Genomic DNA, 14,559 nt, shown 5'->3' with positions numbered 1-14,559 from the left:
CAAATTGTAACTATTATTTTATCTTATACTTTTATTTTAATCTCCCACCTAGCCTTCTTGACTAGCTATTTAAACTTACCAGCCAATTCTTGCATTTAAAAAATTTACAGATGTCCTAATTTTTCTGACTTAAGTATTTTTCAGAATCAGAAATACTTAAGATGTTAAAGAATAAAAATTTCTTTTAAACTTAAAATTATGAGTCCATAAATAGAATTACATTTAAGTTTAAAGATAATTTGACAGAACAAATATTTGTTAGTCATCAATTGATATTATGTACTTACTAAGTTTTTAGCTTTGTATTACATTCAAAGGAGGTTAATTACATGTGGAAAGTGTTTTTAATAGTTGGAGTTTTTGTAAAAACTTTTGGGGTAAAATCTTACTTGCTAATAGTATCTGATGTCAAACATATGATGCTGATTAGATAGATATGTGGAACCTGGGAGACTGGAGCTCTTTATAAGCATAATAAAATTTCATCTCTTGATTAAAGTTTAGATACTTTCTTATATTCTAGAAGAATGGGTAGGGGAGATATTCTTTATGAATTCACCCTGAACCTTGTTCAAACTCTTCTGAGAATTTTGATAATTGAGCAGTTAAATCTAAACTAGGAACTGAAGTGTCATTAAGGAAAAAAATTAATGATGCATGTAGATACATTACAGGTTCCCTTTCTAATCAAAACACCAATTTTGTCTTTAATTCTCTCTCCATCCCACTTTTTAAAGAAAAAATTCCTTCTTACTGAAATTATCATGTAGTGATACAAGCAGACCTGCTAGATATAGATAGGTTGAGCTGAACCAGGTTTTCCTTCTGTGTGCTAAGTTGCATTGTGCTTTTCTCAGCTTGCTGCTTCAGTAGCAGCAACAGGGAATAAGCAAGTATCACCAACAGCCCTTGTTCTTGCTCTTTACAGTTTGGAGCAGGGACTGGGAGATTGCTGCTGCTTGTCAGCTGTTGTACAGAATAGCATCAGTAATAATGGTGGCCAGTGGAGCCTGCACCCACTAGCTTTTACAGACCAGGTGGGAAGGGCCCAACTATTAGTGTAACCCATATATAGTAAAATGAATACATTCTTTGACAAAAAGGTATTTTCTTCCCAAAACAGCTTAAAGAGAACAGTTAGAGGCTTATAGTTCTCAAGACATTGTATTTTACTATTTACTCTGGTTTTATTTTATTTTATTTTTATTCAGTTAATTACATGTGTTTGAATGGAAAACTGTCTTGATTCTGAAAGTATTTATGGTATGTTTCATGCTTTTCACTTTTAAGCTGGTAGGCTAGAATAAATTATTAATGGTTATTGATAACCCAAGTTAAGTAATACACTGAGGAAAGAAAAGTTGACTGTGGTGTCATAGGAGTGTTTATTTCGCTTTGGGACCATATTCTAAGCCCATAATGCCTATATTTTATAGCCCAGTCTAAACAGGCCAATTTTTTTTTTTTAATTTCACTGTAACTAAAAAGAACAACACACTATACTGCTTGGGCATTGTGTATCCAGACAAAGTGGGCTACAGGTGGAAGCCCATAAATCTTTTTAGTATTAGTAAAATAATGTCTTATAGCTGAAATTAGTATTTGGAAAGTTCATATTATTCTCAATCTTTTGAAAATAAGACTGTAATTTCAAGTAGTATAGAAGAGTCATTTTTACTTTTAATTATTTGAATTTGCAAATGTGCATAATCTAAATGCTGTCTATATATTTTTCTCTTTTGTTTCCAAATTCCAGTAGGTTGTAGCTAAAGGGAAGTGAATATTGGATATCTATTAAAGTTCAAATTTCACTTGTAACATTCTTGGAAAACTTATAAATGAAGTTTTTAGCATATAAGCCTAGTACCCCAGTTCTTAAAGTCCAACATTTGCATAGCATTCATTTTTTTGAAGAGATAATCATGGGGTATCTTTTTGTTTGGTTGGTTGATTTTTGTTTTTTTTTCCCTAATACTACAATGTTTCATTAATAAGCTGATGTAATTTAACAGATAACATATTAATTACTATTACCTATCCTTAACCAAAAAAGTGAGTTACATAATGCTTTATATTGGAAACATCTTGTTATTACTACTAATTACTGTGTAAAGTGTCTATGGACCACCTATACCAAAATAACCCAGAATAAAGCATTTTTCCAGATGTGTTGAACAATCTGTGGAGCTGGACTTAGGAATCTTGTGTTGTTTTTCAAGTGCTAAGTGAGATGTTTTGTCAGGGTTTTATTTTGTTTTGTTTCCAGAAGTATCACGTGAGAACACTGCCCAAAATTATTTTGGGGGAGGATTCTTCACACCAATGAGCCATTTACATTATCTGCTTTTTTTTCCCCTCTCTGAGCTCAGAAACTAATTATGAATCTTATCATTTCTTACACAGTAGTTCTAAATGAAGTCTTGGTATTTCTTCCATTGTTAGATTTTTCTTTCATATCATGAAAACTTTATTTTTGTTCGAGTACCTTGGGCCAAATTTTTTGTTTGTTGGTATATTTAGTATACTTCTATTTAACCTGTACTTGATGAAAACAGAAGGAATTGATCACTTGAATTTTTTAAATTTCCATTTAGATAGTAGCTATTTATCTTAAATGTACTTCTAAATATGTATTGGAGAAAATTCAGAAAGGGAACCTTTCATATGCTGCTTGTGGGAGCATTTGGCAACACCCTGCTAAAGGATGAAAATATACATAGGCTTTAGCTCAACACTTCCATTCCTACATGTTTTATATAAACTCAGACATTTGTAGTAAAGGCTTATTTATTTTTACTTTTAATAGAAAAAATTGAAAGCAATGTAAATGTTAAGCAACAGAGAATGGCAAATTGTGACAGTCATATGATGAAAAATGTTTGTTATCCAGCTATTAAAATGAGAGCCATGTGGATCATCACAGATGAATGTCTTCTAATACTTGAATTTGTAGTAATAGTGTAAAAGGATGCATAGGAATTAAATACCAAATTCAGGATTATGATTATGTCTTAGAGAGGGAATGGGATCCAAGGTATGCTACAAGAGACTTAGCTATATGTAAAGTCTTTTATTAAAAAAAAATAAAAGCAAAGTAAGGATGACCAAACATTAGAATTCAATACAGCTTCATTGGAAGGCCAGGGGTGGGATATGGAGATTCATTTTACTATTCTGCTGACTTTTCTGTGGATTCGAAGTACTTATTTTTTCAAATAAGTTTTTTAAATGTACAGTCATGTTTGGTGAAGATACTCTGTAGTAAGATGTACAGTTGGAATACTCCATTAAGAACATGGATTTGGGTTTATGTATTCTGTGTCTTGTAAGTGTTTAACAGTTAGTTGGTGTATAAACTACAACATATAACCATGGCCCACAGAAATCAAACACTCTAACCAACTTAACCTGCTAGAATATTTTAAAATTCTTTTATTTTTAAAGATGAGCTCTACTGTTTCCTTTCTTTGCCTGCTGGCATTTAATCTTCCTACTCTTATGAGTAAAGGACAACCATGGAAACAGTTTCTCTTTTTTTATCACTACTCTTTCATTTACTCTTTAATTCAAGCAATTTCATGACTGTGTTTTCTTGGTTTTGACCATAGATCATAGCATACTGTTTTCAGAAATTTCTTCATGCATTTTAGGCTCCAACTTAAGCTTAGTATTTATAGTGTATTACAGTAGAATTCTTGGAATTGGGTAATATATGGATTTGTACTTTTCATGTGTATGTGTGTGAGAAAAAGAGATTGTTAAGTGTGGAGCTATGGTACTGAATTTATCTTAAAATATCTGCAATTATATGATGTCCTCCAGAAGCCTCAGTGTGTTCCAAGTTAGACGTTAAAGTATGAGTTTTAGTTACACTTACAAATTCAACTTTTAAACTTCAGGAGAGTAATAATAATAGAGAAATGAATTTTAAAAATTAGTGATAGTACTCTGAAATGAAATATTAATATATAAATGCTGCTAGGTATTTCTAACCTGTGTTTGTCCTGTGCTACATAAGGACTGAAAAACGATGATTGTCACCTTGCTGAAAATTTTCTACCTTATATAAAGTGATCAAAGTTTTTTGAGGCTTTCTTGTTTTTTTTTTCCTAGGTTATTAACAATAAAATGAAGACTATAGTATAACAAGCCCCCCTACTTAGCCCTGCAGTTCTTACCTAGTAAGTATTAACTGGCAGCCCTCCTACCATTGCTATAAAAAAGTTACTGTTTGGCATTATGCTTTGGTTTATTTCAGAATTTTTTCCTACTATCCTAGAATGACAACTTTCTAACTTTTCTGGCCCCCAACATGTTGAAGTTTGATGTTAACTTTCTCCATTTTAGAGCACAAATAATGCCATTGCCTTGGGTAAGTTTTCTGTCTTGGAGAGGATTTTACAGCTCAGCCCTCTCATCCCTATATCTGAGAATGATAATTTTAAACCCTTTTCCTTCAAAGGAACTTACAAATAAGTAGTAGTCTACTTATTGTCATCATTATTCAGGTTTACTAACAGTTATTTTGTGGTTTTAGAAATTGGAATGTCCTCTCCACCTGATAGTTTTTTTTCATTTATCCTACATTTCACTAGATTATACTTCTGACTTCTTGTGACGTGCTTAAAATTTAGCTGTTAAACTTCAAGGGGTGGGAAAAACAGGAAGGCAATCCCTTTTCCTTCCTTTTATATATACACATGCACACCTCCTTCTTAGAATAAGAAACATTTTTACCTTGATTCATTTTACTTTTGAGAAACTTACAAATGCTAAGGGAATAATCCTAATAGATTAGCCAAAATTAATATCATATTCCTAGAAAAACTGTCAAAAACAAGGTTATGATAAATGCCCAATATACTTATTTCCTTAAATTTGAGACACTGAAATCAGCTACCAGAAAGGTTAGTTATCATGTATTCCTTCAGTTAATTTTACATTTGTAAACAAAAAATTCAAGTGCTCCTGTTTTTGTTCTTGATATTGAGGGATGGCCCTATTTAAATGAAAACTAGTGCTTCAGATGCTTCTCTTACATTACCTCATACCATTGCATTAAGGACCCAGTAAATAATGTGTATGTGTCAAGGAGTGACTTTATTATCATAGATTAGCCATTGAACTCAATAATTAGTTTTTAGGGTAGGAATGAATTAAATATTGAAAATATTATAATAAGCCAGTTTGAAGAGTAGTAGCCAAATGCCATAGATCACTTCTTTTTTCTGATTTTTTTCCTTTTATATTTTTGTTTCTGGAAAACTAGAATGGAAACCTTTGCAAATCCCCAAAGAATCCTATATAATCCGGGCTTGGGTTTCATAATTGGTCCCTTGGAAGCCAGCTCAGCTTTTTCTTCAACTTAACTCTTAGAAAAAGAAATCTTTTCAATTGGTATTGCACTCTTACTGTAGACTGGAGGACATTACACTTTTCAAAAGGAAATAGATAGCATTTAATTTCCAGTAGATTTGTAAGTACTGATGATGTCACATTCTTAAGCTCATTTCATCTGTTTTATAAATTTCCAAGCAAACAGCCTTTCTTGGATACTCTCCAGACTCTTTTAAAACACAGGTCATTTGCTATATTTCATAGTTGGAATGCTTTCTCTTGTCTCCTTTAGGTAATATGCCTGGAGTTCCTTTTAGTCTTAGATACTAAAATAGTGATGTTTCCAATTAAACTATACCCAGAAAAATAGGCCCATAGTGACAGTGGTCATTGATTCTTCATGGTTGTGTGTGTTTTCCTTCTCTCTCTCGTGTTTATTTTAATGCCATTGTTTCCTTAAGATATTTTTTTAACTATTTACTCGTGGAACATAGATGTTCCAAAAGTTATGGAATATTTTTGTTTCATATGTTTGATACTGTAAAAAATGATAGTGCTTTGGATTCATTTCTACAAGTTGAGTAGAGATTAAATATTTTTCAGGTTTGGTTTAAAACCCTTAAACTTCTGTTGCTTAACATAAAATATTCAGAAATAGTTGCACTTCTTACTTTTTTTCCTTTCTTGAGCTATGTTTTTGATTTTTACATATTTCTGTTTTGTGAGTTTAAAATAATACATCATTTGGTGTAAAATAAAATAGCATCTTCAGGTTCATTGTCAGCAGTTAATATTATTGCTTCTGTCTCTTTACCACAAAAAATTTTGACCTTGACTTTGTAAATTAGGAAGATCTCCTGGAGTAGGAAATGGCAACCCACTCCAGTAATCTTGCCTGAAGAAATCCCATGGACAGAGTAGCCTGGCAGACTACAGTCCATGGGGTCACAAAAGAGTCGGACACAACTTAGCAACTAAACAACAACAAATACCACTCATGAGGAAATTTTAATTATCTTGAATAATTTTGCAATGTGAATATTTCTGGGAGATGTGTGCCAAAAGAGGAAAAAAACAAATTGCTCTTTTGGCACTTGGATTAGTAAAGGATGTTATAATCTGAAGCAGAAAATGTTATAGGGTGCTAGGTACTGTCAGCATTTGGTGATGAAGAAAGATTTGCAAACTTAATATCATCAACTGATATTTAGTAAACATTAAATCTAAACTTTTAAAGCTATATATATTGTTTTATAATTTGTGAACAGAGATAGTTCATGATATGTAACAGCCATTTTCCAGTCATTGTTCAAATAACTTTTTGAGAAGCAGACAATGCTTAACCAGATACCAGGTGTTCTGTTCTCAAATTTTGTTTATTTGACATATATATGTGTAAGAGAATGGGTTAAATTTGAGCTTTAATGATTAAGGCAATGCTGTGTTTTTTATCTCACTAGAATTATAGCTAAAATTTGAATTTTAACGCCAAAACTATAGAAAGGGAGTAAATTCATTGTTCTCCCACCCTGAACAACTTCTCAGCTCACGATGGATGACTCAAAGAAGAATAATAGAAAACGTACTATTTATGAACTGCCTTTGGATGTTTTCTTAGGAAATGAAGGCAAGACAGAATTTAATAGCACAAGCCTTGATTTAAGTAGGAAATAAGTATACAAATCTAATGAGCTCATTAGTATAATAGCTAAAATATTAGTATAATAGGTATTTCAAGTTCTAAGCATAAATATAGTAGGTAACATCCCAAACTGTTCTCTGCAGTTTTACCATTTGCCTATTTGTCTGAAATCTGAGTCTACAAAATTATCTCTCTGTAAAAATAGGAATAAATTGAATGCAGATTGACATAATCATATATCCAGTTGTCTGCAATCACACCTGACTTTTTGCCTAGACTGTCGGTTGTACTCTTCCTGTTACTTCCGATAAGTTTATTAAAATTGCTTTCAGTTTTATTTTCCTTAATTTGGTTCTACAAGCTGTTTCTTATGCCTCTGGAATTTGGTGCCCTATAGTCAGAACTTAAAATTGGTAGTTTGTCCTCCAAATCCTTAATAAGACAGGTTAGTAAAATGCAGTGAATTTTTTATGTCAGTTTTTTAATTGATCTGTATTCATCTTATTTTAGCCCTCAGAATATTAGAATTAGAACTGTAATAAATAGACTTCTTCCTTAGTGTTATAAATTGTATTTATATCTGTAATAACTCTGTGGTAATAGAAAGTAAAAGTCTTGTAAGGGAGCAGGTTTCAGTTTAGCATATAACTTAATTTTGGGCCCTGATTTGTCTTCTAAAAATAGTTTTTGTATTTTGAGCTAAACATTCCCACGTCCTTACACTAGTTCTCACAATATGAATTCTAGACCATTAGTATCTTGAATATTTCACTTTGGATCTGCCACATTTTGACAGTATTTCTTTTAAACTACTGTATATAGAACTGAACCCAGTATATTCAGTGTGGTTTGAGGTACAAAATACAGTATGTGTCTTATGAATAAGATACTTACAGTAATGTATCCTGATTCCACTTTCTCTTTGTCATCAGTACTGTTGGTTCATGTTGAATCATAGGCCACTGAATCCCTAAGTCTGCCAGAAGTGTGTTTCAGATCCTACTGTAAATTTGGATTCAGCAGGTTTTTGTTGAATACTTGTTCCCCTCTCGATGTGCTCATAAAAGTTTATAAGATTTTACAGCCTTAACACCAGGTTCATGAAGTAGCCATTAATAGGTCCCGTTTTACAAAGTAGAAACTGAGGCTTTGTGTACTGAAATATTTTATCCAAGATCTTGACTCATAAGGGACAGAGCCAGAATTCCATCTTGGGTCTTCTGGTTCCAAATTGACTGTTCTATTTAGTTGCTGCCTCAGTAAATTACTTCTACTGCTCATTTCATTGATAAAGTTAGAAATGCAGAAATTGACCAGTGACTTCTACTGCAGGATGATTTAAGAGTTTAGGAGACATGTTTAGAACTTTTTAATATCTTTGTTAAATACAGTAATGCTTTATGTAAAAACTATATGAATTGAATTTAGAGCAGTGTCAGATAGAAAGTAAATGAACCTAAGCAAAAATATTAATGGAAACAAAATTAGAGTTGCATATCACTTACAAAGAGGTGGGGGGGGGGATCATTATGTTAAAATGCATAATTTTTGTTCTTTTGAATTCTTGTCTGTTATCTAATATTAAAAGAAAGCTAATTTAAGTTATGTAAATATTCCCATTTACTCAGATTTATTTTCAGATTGACTTAAGCAAGACATTTATTTTACCTCACCTTTCAAAATGACTTTTTTTCTTAGAAGACCGTAAGAATGAAAAGTTGATACCTCAGAAGCCAGTAGAGATACTTAAGAGCCTGCAGGCCAGAATACAAACAACCAGACTTGAAACTGAGAACTATTGTGTAAAGATTAAAGGACAAGAACTGAATGGTTCTGTTTCCTGAATTTTTTAGATTTTTTTTGGTTCTAAGTTTAGTCATCGGAGTTCCTTTCGTAACTACTTGGTGAAGATGTAGGCTCTATGACGTTTCCAGTGGACTGGGATATAGGAGTGGAGGAATGGCATGGTTTGTACCAGCAAGCATTGCCATGTAGCTAGTCTTAATTTGCAAGGAGGATAAGTATGAAATAATGAAACCAATTATCTGCTCAGCACAGTATTCAGTTCTGGGAATAATTGACTGGATTCAAAACTTACTATAAATGGATAATTCAGTTCTTCAGAGAGGCTGAAGTAAGAATCCACTAGAGAAGATAGACTTAAGTTGTCCTTAAAAGTAGGAATAAATGGAACGGGGTTTAATTTTAGCCTCCATTAGTAGGTTTGATGAAGATTCAAAGGGCAGGTACGAATATTCTCCTTAGCAGGGGAAAGAATTGGAAAATAATTTATTACAAGCGTCTCAGTTCTCCCGGGAGCCTTCACATAGTGGGAGAGGATAGTCACTACTCAAATGATGAGCAATTGTGTTTTTTCCACTTTCTGCTCAACTGGTGACCACAGTAGCATCAGGCTTGAAACCTCTTACTATAATGATACCCAGCTCCTGTTAAAATTTCTGGTTATTTCAGAAAGATCCATGTAAGGCGTTTGGTTGTCATGGCTCTTAAAAGAGATGTTTTAACTTGAATTGTGGAGTGTTTTCATTGGCGAAAAATAGGAAACACTGGAGAGGGCCTGGTTATACATTGACACTAGGCAGAAGAGTACACATTCCACTTGGGAAACCACAGATATATTCTTGAATGTATGAGTTTTAAGAAGTTTGTTAGCTAACTAAAGACAGGAAGTCGGGCTGAAATACAGTTGTAGATATCTTGTACCTAGACCTGATTTTAAGGTATAAAATTATGAATGGCAAAGAAATTGATGAACTATAATCTCAAAGAAAGAGCCAGTTAGTTTTATTGAACAACTGAATGGATTGACAGAGGATAAAAAAAGAATAGTAATGGGTAAGTATTCATAAATTTGAATGTAAAAGAGTAATGAAAGAAAGTTAAGATAAATAGCATATTTGTGTTCTCATTGAACCTTTTATATTGCACTTTTTGGCTGACATGGTATATTTATAATTCATATCTAGGGAGTAGAGAGAAGTCAATCAAAAATTAAAAACTATTTAAAAAACTAAGTGATTTAATTTTGTATATAAGGATACTATTGTTAGGATAATGATAAAATGATAACATTTTAAAAATACTATATATATGGGGCTTCCCAGGTAGTGCTAGTGGTAAAGAACCTGACTGCCAGTGCAGGAGACATAAGAGACACAAGTCCAATCCCTGGGTCAGGAAGATCTGGAGGGGAGCGTGGAAACCCACCCCAGGATTCTTGTCTGGAGAATTCCATGGACAGAGGAGCCTGCAGGGCTATAGTCCATAGGGTTGCAAAGAGTCGGACGTGACTGAAGCAACTTAGCGTACGTGCACTATATGTATATATGTATACTTATATATATATATAGTTCTTGTATAAATACATACATCTCCTGACTTTTTTGGAATAAATTATTTAGATTGAAATCCACTTCATGCACAGTTTCTAGGTAATCATTAATTTCTTCATCGGGAAAAGGTGGCAACAGTACAACTTTATAGTCACTTAAACTGAGTTTTGTTTGGATTATAAAACAGGGTTTCTGGATTATATCTAAATATTGCTTCATTTCAAACCTATTCTCAACACTGAATTTTAAATGTATCTTATCTAGTTAATAAAATCTTTGTTTTTAAGCATTTGTATCCAAAAAAAACAAGCAAATTTTTTAATCTGTTGTCTGTGAATTTTATTTTCTCCAGGTATAATCTATATATCATACCACCTGTGTAGTATTCCACTGTCCTGAGCAGGAGAGTCAGTCTGTGCCTGAGGGACTATGTATCACCAGCTCCTTAGAGGTTTATATGCATAATTTGAAGCATACTTGAAGTAATTACTATTATAAATTATGTTAATGCCAGATTAAAAGTAGAACTATTTGAAAAATCTAAAGTATTTTAGTAACACATAAAGGATATATATAAACAACAAAGTAGTATAAATATTTCCATGACATGTATTAGCATCTGAATGTCCCTAACATGTGACAATAGACACTGTCTATAGAGTCAAAGAAATTTTGAATTTAAAGTAACCCTTTCTTGAAGGCATGATTAAAAAACTTACTTTGGCACCCAAAAGTAGGCAGCAATTATTATAAATGGAAAGGAAAAAATCAGAGCTTATCAGCCTAAGAAATTATTGTTGATATTGAACACAAGTAAAGAGACATGTACCTTCCCTTGCTGGAATTGCTTCAGTGGAATCTTTAACTTCGTTAATATGTTTAAATAAAGGATTTCCATATTTTTCTGGCATGTGGAAAGGTTTTCTAATATTTAAAGTTTTTCAAGCTTTCAAATAGAAAGCTGTGGTTTTTAATTATCTCTGAATTAAAAATAGATAGGAAAAGATCTTTGTGTTTATTAAAACATCTGATAAAACTGCAGTATTTTCACAGAAAAGTAGTAATTTTAAGAGGTGAAATTGAGAGAAATTGCAAAGTTGGTTTGCTGATAGGAATGATCCAATAGAGAAAAAAATTAAAGATGTAAGGGAGAGTGCTACAGGAATATCTTTAAGTTATCAACAGAGGATAAAATCTATTGAAAGGGGCAGGATTGGTCATATGAACAGTGATTGTTCATAATACAAAGAAGAAAGAGTTACATGGGCACAGGCACATATATGTGTATTGCTGTGGTGGAAATTGGCAGAAATTCTCTTCTGATAGTTCCTGTTTTCTGAATGAAAGTGAGGATGAAAGGGAGATGTTGGAGGTTTGAAGGGAGAGATGAGACACCTGTCTGATGTTTTTCTAGAAGAACGAAAGGACCAAGATTACCAGGTAGCTGTGAACCAATTTTAGGTATAAAGAATTTGGAAAGTAAAATTATTTCTGTTCACAGATGACATGATATATGTAGAAAAACCTTGCTCATAACACACACACAAACCTGTTGTAATAAGCAAAATCAGCATTAAAAAATCAGTTGCATTGCTATGCACTAACAATGAATAATCCAGAAAGGAAATTAAGAAAACAGTTTCATTTACAGTAACATCAAAAAGAATAAAATGCTTAGGAATCAAATTAACTCCAATAATGAAAGACTTGTGTACTGTGAACTATATAACATTGCTAAAAGAAATTAAAGAAATATAAATAAAAGATATCCCATGCTCATATATTGGGAGTCTTAATTTTGTTAAGATGAAATACTACCCAAAGTGATCTACAGATTCAGTGCCATGTGTATCAAAATCTCAATGACATTCTTTGCAGAAGGGGAATAGCCAAAAGAATCTTGGGAAAAAAGAACAATGTTGACACTCTCAGAGTTCCTGATTTCAAAACTTAATATAAAGCTATGGTAACCAAGCAGTATGGTACTGCTATAAAGTCAGACATATAGACCAATTGGAATAAACTAGAGAAACCCCTAAAAGTAAACTAGGAGCCCCAGGCCCCTTGTACATATATGTTCAGGTGATTTTCAACAAATGTGCTGAGACCTCTAAATGGGAAAAGGGCAGTCTTTTCAACAAACGGTTTTGGCAAAACTGGATACCCTAAAGAAAAATTAGATACCTCACACAATATACAAAAATTAACTTAAAATGGGTCAAAGACTAAATGTTAGAACTAAAACAATAAAACTCTTAGAAGAAAACAGGAGGAAAGCTTCATGACATTGGACTTGTATTTCTTGGATGTGACACCAAAAACGCAGGCCTCGTGCAAAAACTAAATTGAACTTTGATCAAAATTTAGAACTTTTGTGTGTTAAAAGATAATTGTCTATAGAGTGAAAAGGCAACTGACAAAATAGAAAATAATTGCAAGTCATGTGTCTGATAAGGGTTAAATATCCAGAATGTATCAAGAGCTTCTGCAACCAAAAAGAAAAACAAAAACCTTAGTTAAAAAATGAGCGAAAGACTTGAAGAGACGTGATATGTGTTGTCAAAGATGTAGAGAAATTGAAACTTTTGTACAGTGCTGATGGAAGTGTAAAATGGTACAGCACTATGGAAGACAGTATGGCAGGTCCTTAAAAAATAAGAATTGCTATATGATCCAGTAATATATAATGGGGTATATACCCAACAGAATTGAACTCAAATAGATATTTATATACCATGTTCATAGCAACATTTATCGCAATAACCAGAAGATCAAACAAAGCAAATATCCATAGATTCAGTTCAGTTCAGTCGCTCAGTTGTGTCCGGCTCTTTGCGACCCAAGAATTGCAGCACGCCAGGCCTCCCTGTCCATCACCAGCTCCCGGAGTTCACTCAGACTCATGTCCATTGAGTCAGTGATGCCATCCAGCCATCTCATCCTCTGTCGTCCCCTTCTCCTGCCGCCAGTCCCAGCATTAGAGTCTTTTCCAGTGAGTCACCTCTTCGCATGAGGTGGCCAAAGTATTGGAGTTTTTCAGCTTTAGCATGAGTCCTTACAAAGAACACCCAGGGCTGATCTCCTTTAGAATGGACTGGTTAGATCTCCTTGCAGTCCAAGGGACTCTCAAGAGTCTTCTCCAACACCGCAGTTCAAAAGCATCAATTCTTCAGCGCTCAGCTTTCTTTATAGTCCAACTCTCACATCCATACATGACCACTGGAAAAACCATAGCTTTGACTAGATGGACCTTTGCTGGCAAAGTAATGTCTCTGTTTTTTAATATGCTATCTAGGTTGGTCATAACTTTCCTTCCAAGGAGTAAGCGGCTTTTAATTTCATGGCTGCAGTCACCATCTGCAGTGATTTTGGAGCCCCCCAAAATAAAGTCTGACACTGTTGCCACTGATTCCCCATCTATTTCCCAGATTAGTGGATAAATAAACTGTAGCATTTACCCAATTGAATCTACTCAGCCATAAGAAGGATATAAAGTCTAATATATGCAATATGGATGAACTTTGTTAAGTAAGTCAGACACTAAAGGACAAATACTGTATGATTCCTTTTATACAGAGTACCTAGAATAGGCAAATTCAGAGAGACAAAAAGCAGAGTGTAGTTTCCAGGGGCTGAGGTAATAGAGAAGTGAGCAGCGTTCAGTGGGTACAGTTTCAATTGGTTCTGGATGAAAAGGTTCTGGAGATGGATGGTGTGATAGTTGCACAACAAAGTGAATGTACTTAATGCCACAGAAGTAAAATGGTAGAATTTATATTTAAAAGCAATTTTTAAAAATAAGTGAAGACATTCTAACTGAAGATTTTTAAAAGGCTTGTAAAACTGTTTACATTTTGCAGTATTCACACTACGTTTTTCAAGTTTGGCACACCTGGCTTAGTTTCAAATACATGGTTTTAGGGGAATTCCCTGGCAGTCTAGGGGTTAGGACTCTGTGCTCTCACTGCTGAGGCCCCGGGTTCACTCCCTGAACTAAGGTCTCATAAGCCATGTGCAGGCCAGAAAGAAGAAATTAGCTACATATACTTCTAATGGGAAAAGACTCCCCAAAAATGTGAAATATGTGACGGTTATGCTTTGTATATACAATTAGATATTATTAGGGAGGGGCACATTTCAAGTGCACATCACCTGTCCAGAATAGATGTAGTATGGCTTTAGCATAGACATTTTAGTGATTAAAAGAGTGGAGTAAAAGAAGTTGGC

The 14,559-nt window shown here is 33.5% G+C and overlaps 1 pseudogene; it reads left to right on the top strand.

Moving 5' to 3' along the window:
* LOC105608013 (cysteine-rich protein 1-like) overlaps positions 1-14,559 on the top strand; it is a 58,625-nt pseudogene that overhangs the window by 9,215 nt on the left and 34,851 nt on the right.

This window comes from Ovis aries, chromosome 10 (assembly GCF_016772045.2).
Source record: "Ovis aries strain OAR_USU_Benz2616 breed Rambouillet chromosome 10, ARS-UI_Ramb_v3.0, whole genome shotgun sequence".
Lineage (NCBI taxonomy): Eukaryota > Metazoa > Chordata > Mammalia > Artiodactyla > Bovidae > Ovis > Ovis aries.
This window is presented reverse-complemented; position numbering and strand designations above follow the sequence as displayed.